Source organism: Haemaphysalis longicornis, unplaced genomic scaffold (genome assembly GCF_048455015.1).
Source record: "Haemaphysalis longicornis isolate Haplotype H1 unplaced genomic scaffold, Haemaphysalis longicornis Haplotype H1 scaffold_3, whole genome shotgun sequence".
In the NCBI taxonomy this organism is placed as follows: domain Eukaryota; kingdom Metazoa; phylum Arthropoda; class Arachnida; order Ixodida; family Ixodidae; genus Haemaphysalis; species Haemaphysalis longicornis.
The window spans coordinates 80,566,979-80,572,978 of record NW_027526335.1 but is presented as its reverse complement, the minus strand read 5'-3'; the positions used below and the strand labels follow the sequence as shown (position 1 = coordinate 80,572,978).

The window sequence follows — 6,000 nt, the reverse complement described above, 5'->3', positions numbered from 1 at the left end:
GAAAAGATTGGAGCGCCGCGCCGCTGCATTGTGTTCCGGGAAGAGCGGGCGAGCCTATAACGTTGTGCCGGGGCCGCGGCGTTGTTTATTTTGTTGTTGTTGTTGTGTTTCCGGCTCGGGCGGGGAATTTCTGCCGCTGTACGGATCAACTCCAAACGTATCTTAACGGGAATGCAACGAAGAGAAAAAGGGAGAAAAAAATGTTCGAAGTCCTTATCAAATTTGAGTGTTCGTGCGAGCAGGAAAGAAGGAACGAAGCCCCTGATGATCTTGTAACTGTCTTTATTACTTTCCTGGTTTCTTTCTTTTTCTTTTTTTTTTCTTTTCCTTTTGCGTTTTTCGGCTTGTTTGTTGTGGTCTGTGCAGGAAGAAAGGCCTAGGCTAAGACATTACCCACGTTCTGTCGCGGACGGGTAAATGGTTTGTCGATCGCTATCGCGGCAAAAAACGAGCGCACGAAAGTAGTAGACCTCCCTTCTATCCAGCGTCCGTGGTAGAGACAACACCTGAAGGCTCGGGGTGGGGGGGCGGCTGAGATTGAAATCACTGAAAGGTTCAGTCAGGTCACGAGCAGTACCGATGTTATATATGGCGGCCCTAACAATTTCCTGGGGGCCAAGCTTTTCTCTTCCTTTTTCATTTCGACGCACGTTGTACTGCGGCCATTTCGTGACAAGGAGAATGAGGTCTTAGCGCCCTTTCGCGGCTGCGTAAAGTTTTGGCTGCCGTTAGCTGGAGCACCCGAAGGCCGGGATGTTGTGCGTAGACGAGCCGTTAGCCTTTCGACGCTACTCGGGAACGCAACTCGGTGGAAGTTTTGTTTGTTTTTGTTGTAAGATGACGCACTGCTTCGTGGTGCAAAGCTGACACGTTTATTCAAACTAAATTGACTTCAAACAGTAACGGCGTTGGTAGTAAAAACGATTGGACTGCAACGCAAAGCTTGTTCGTCGAAGCGCCGCACTTGACAGCGTCCTGACGCTTGAGCTCCCACCTTTCTGAGTCAACCTAAATAAAAGCTTATTTAATCAGAGCAAATGTTGCTTACGTACCGCATTTTCTAGCGCGCGTGCCACGGTGATAATGGGCATCGAATTAGCTTGGGGATGGCAGATACCTGAGTAAATTGGGGTCATCAAGCCTTTATTTTTAACGCGAATACTATCCTGCGGCGTCGCCAAACCCACGTGCAAAAACCATCGGTAATTCAGAAAGTTTGTTCTCGACCGTGCTGTTTCTTTACCTATCCAGCATCTTGAAATATAAATAAATTTAACCGAATTCGAAAGAGAAGCTGTCGGATGAGAGGAAAGTAAACTCGTTTCAGTAAAATGAAAACACCTGCAGAGACAGGTTCACATCCCTGGTTCTTTGTACTTAATGCCGATCAAGTAAGCTCGCGGAACTTCGTCGGCTTACATCAAAGCGAAGCAGCCCGCACTGTCTTGCTTAAAGACCCTACATGTGAAGCGGGATATTTCTTGACATTGTCTCTATGTAAAGAGAAATAGCTACTATTATCACTAGAAACTATAAGGCGAAGCCGTGCACTGGATGAACCCATTTTTTAAGCAACTCCATTTGCTTGTATTGCAGAAGAGGATTATGTGTTGCTCTTTTCCTTTTAAGGCATGTCGTGTAGGGTAACATTGGAGCGGTTGAAGATTTCTGAGAGAGAGAGAGAGAGAGAGAGAGAGAGAGAGAGAGAGAGAGAGAGAGGGAGAGAGAGAGAGAGAGAGAGAGAGAGAGAGAGAGAGAGAGAGAGAGAGAGAGAGAGAGAGAGAGAGAGAGAGAGAGAGAGAGAGAGAGAGAGAGAGAGAGAGAGAGAGAGAGAGAGAGAGAGAGAGAGAGAGAGCCTTTATTCGAAAAGGACGTCCGCTGGTCAAGATGGGCGAAAGGAATGGGGAGGGAGTGAGTGTTAGGGAAAATAAACATGCTGGCCGTTCTCAGTATAGTGAATAACTGGGTCAGTTCTTGGAATCTGCAGTTAGAATCCATCGTCCTGCAATAAAGGCAGGTAGGCTGATGATGATGGTGCTGCCTCTGGTGTTTATAAATGCGGTGATCGTGATGATGGGGGAGATTTTGACTGTGATAGTAATGGAGAGCCAGGCGCTTTAATTTCCGCATTGGTCCGAACTCCGCAATTCCTTGTCCTAGGTTTGATGCTGGGTCAAACGGTGGCTAAGTCATGGGTTTTTTTTATTTGAGGATCCTGGTGTTATGGAGAAAGCAAAACTATGTGCGCATGCATCCCTGAACCGGTCACGCTATCAAAAAAAAAAAGAGAAAAGTGGGCAGCCATATGTAATTTACAACGAAAAAGACGCTGCCATGGCGAATTCGTTCACACTCGTCATGTCACGCCTTAAAAGTAGAGAGAGAGCGAGGAATTATACAATGACAGAGATTAGGAATTTGAGAGACCGCTTACATAAACGCTTGGAAAACGTTTTTGTGCGTGAATTGGAGATATGTGACTAAGAACGGTTTTGAAAAATGAGGGAGACAGAAAACGAGGATGAAGAAGAGGTGACCTCGATTGATTGATTGATTGATTGATTGATTGATTGATGGATTGATTGATTGATTGATTGATTGATTGATTGATTGATTGATTGATTGATTGATTGATTGATTGATTGATTGATTGATTGATTGATTGATTGATTGATTGATTGAGTGATTGATTGATTGATTGATTGTGTTTATTCTGATCAAGATCGAATTAACGTTCCTCTAGCGCTACCGTATACACTTTTCCTGAGCTCGAAAACCAACTCACCCAATGATCTACATTGTTAGACCAATACCTTCTTTTTATACCATCTGTATGACAGCAGGAATTACAAAATGACCCAAGGTAAACCAAGTGGTCCTGAGTGGTGGAGTGGTTAAAGTCAACAAGCCCGACCACCTCAGAACCAAACCCCGACGTATCCTTAAGCGAGGCTTAACACGAGGCTCACAACGTCACCATATCTCGTCTCGTGGACTGTCCTTAAGGCTTTTGTGCCACTGAGGACCAGGTCGCGAATGGTATTACCAATCGTGGAGTGCTGTTTTCTTAATGAAGATAAAAAAAAAAATAGCCGCGTATATGCTCCTTTCGTTGCAAATGTCGACGGAAGACGATAGTCGACTGGCGCCCCTGGCAAGTAAATGCCTCCCTTCTCTTTCCCGGTCACCTCTCATGCTGTTCCTCTCCAGTCTCGTTTCTCCCAAGATAACACGCTAGAGGTTTGCTCAATTCAATTTAAATTTAACGCGTTCCACTGCTCCAAGTAGGGTGCCTCGATGCCGTACGGCGGAGGCGCGCGTAAATAGAGGCACCCTACTGTAACGTTTATAGATCCACGTTGCCCTACACCACGAAGGTTCCCAGCGGAACGTGGAACCTATCTAGTGGAACCTTCTGTTACTGTTACCGTTGGATTTCTTAAATGCCGCCTGGAGCGCGGGCAACAGCAGGTGATGGTTTTCTGCAGTTGATGTAGTATTTCATTTGCTATCGCAAAAACCAAGCATCCATAACTTCTTTAATAAAGGAACACTGCAGATGTCATTTGTGTATTGAGTTTCTGCCTTATATTTTCGTAATGTCTTGTTCCTGTTCAACAATGTTGACAAGTATGAACATTGACACCGGGCTTAGACGTTTAAATTTGGCTGTGGCTATATAAGAATATTGCGAAGCCTTTGTTTCACTTTGGACGGCTGGCTGAATCGTGTCACAGACTGACAGACATACAGCCAGACCAAAATTTCTGCGTTTAAGTAGCCCAAGAGAGGCTATCGTCTTTAAAAAAATTCCTCGCTCGCAAAGCTCAGCTGCTTTTATTAGTCTGTAGCATTAATTAGTCTGTAGGTGCAACGTCAGCGGGAGAAGCACGAAGTACATTTCTTTGTGTGTGTATGCCACGAAACGACCATGCCCTAGCTATTGCGGAGCCATGCCTGAGGGCGGCTGAAAGAAATACTCCAAGCAATAAATAGGAGCTGGCAGGCAACTACTTCTCCCTGCTTGCGTCGCAAAAAACGAAGGGTTGATTTTTCTCTGGTCAGACAGCGGATCTAAGGACTTACGAGAGTAAGTTTTAAAAAATTGCCATTATTTATCGACATTAATAAATCATTGAAATTTCAAAAGACAGTGATTGAATGTTAAACTGAATTTCGTGGCTGAAAACCACCCAGCCCCATTCCCCGCCGTTTTTTCGTTAGCGGAAGAGTAAAGCGAGCTTGTTTGCCTTGCAAACCCGCCTTGCATGCATCGCGCCTCCGTCCTTTTGGCAGGAGACGCTATACATCATAATTTGCGTCAAATGTCAAGAAAATTGTCCCTCCTTATTTGTTGTTTCCTACACACTGTGAGCATACCCACTTCACGTCCCTCTCAGAAAGCACGAAAGCCGCTGTGCAACATTAGCTTCTTAAATTTACTTTACGAGCCCTCCTGTCCCATCATGATGTTCTTTTTCTGACTAAGTTCTTGGCTTTACGGCATTTACTGCGCCGGTTATAATCTTACCGCAAAGTCTGGGCGTGGGAGTCAACTGGGCATCCTTCACGATCTCGAAAACTTCAAAATAGATGCTAAAAAGGAGTGTTGGCAACGCTCCAGCTCGATGTAGAGGAAAAAGATGGGATGAAAATTAGAGGCCGTTCCGCACAGTGCACCTGCATTTCGCATGAGCCTACTTACTCTTGTTACTGTCGTAGTTGTTTAACTATTGTCTTATGGCTTAACTCGTCGTTTTGGAATGTTTCTTTTTTTTAATTTTTAGCCCACTTCAAGTGCCTAGAGCACTGAACACTGCTTACGTTCTGCACTGATTTGCACAAGTTTCTCGTTACACTCGGTTAGGCCTCTATTTGGAGACGAAGATTTCATTTACTCTTAGACCTTGATGTATGGAGGGTGCATCGCCATTGTCATGGCCTCGTCCTGACTTACCGGGGCGACAAGCTTTCCACTAGAGTGAGCGTACAAAAACATGGCAGAATCACAATCCGGCTCATAAAATGCACTGGCGCACCACCCTCTTCTCTCCTCAATAACGTGGAAAGGGAACGTCAGTGTAACAGCGCGGCATATATTTTAAGGAGAGGGTTTTGGAGGCGAAGCACCTTAGGACCTCGCTTTGTCCGCGGTTTCTCCCTTGGCGTCCGTGTACGCAATGCTGCGCATGCGCGAGAAACATTGGATTAGATTGAATTGGATTAAATTGGATTAAATTGGATTGGATTGGATTGGATTGGATTGGATTGGATTGGATTGGATTGGATTGGAATTGTACTGTACACACGTATTGTCACTCATTTACATGCGTGAGTGGGCAATTCCACGGGTGATTTACTGTAAGAACGATCCCCAGTGCTTCGCCCACTCATCGTGATTTACATCGTGGAGATGAGTGAATTTTTACGATCCCGCTCCTCCTTTCAGTGGGCGCCATACTTCGCTGTCCCTCATGTGAGGCGAGACAGTCATCAAATAGCTCCTGCTTTATCGTGAAGAAAGGATTCAGGTGCCTACTTCCATAAAGTCGTTGGAAACTTCCACAAAGTCGTTGGAAAGGTGGGAAACCGACAGGTTCGTGAACGCGGTGGGTGGATGCACAGATGGGCAGGACTGAATTTTTCACCAGAAGTTCTGCAGTAAACGCAGCGCTTTCTACAAATTTAGGCCTCCGAAATGCGAAGTCTTCTGCCAAGCCTGCCCATGTTCGTTTAGTTAATTTCGGACGTAGATAAAGCGAATAAAACTGGAAAATTGGCCCACATATAACTTTCGCATTTTCAAGCTATTCTCTTCCAGCACTTAATTTGTTTTATTCCTTGCATAAACAAAGGAGAGACGCGATAGCAGGTGTCCCTCGTTTATTTCGAAGCGGTATGGAAACCTCGTTACAACCGGGAGAACTTGTTCCGCCGGAATGATGTAAAGAAAGGCGGATAGTCGAAAAGAGAGCACGTACAAAGTCCATGAAGCGCTAA

The 6,000-nt window shown here is 45.3% G+C and overlaps 1 protein-coding gene across 3 annotated transcripts in view; it reads left to right on the top strand.

Moving 5' to 3' along the window:
* Positions 1-6,000, top strand: part of LOC144174726 (cell adhesion molecule Dscam1-like) — a 388,470-nt gene that overhangs the window by 291,614 nt on the left and 90,856 nt on the right. The gene's annotated exons all lie outside the window — the stretch shown is intronic.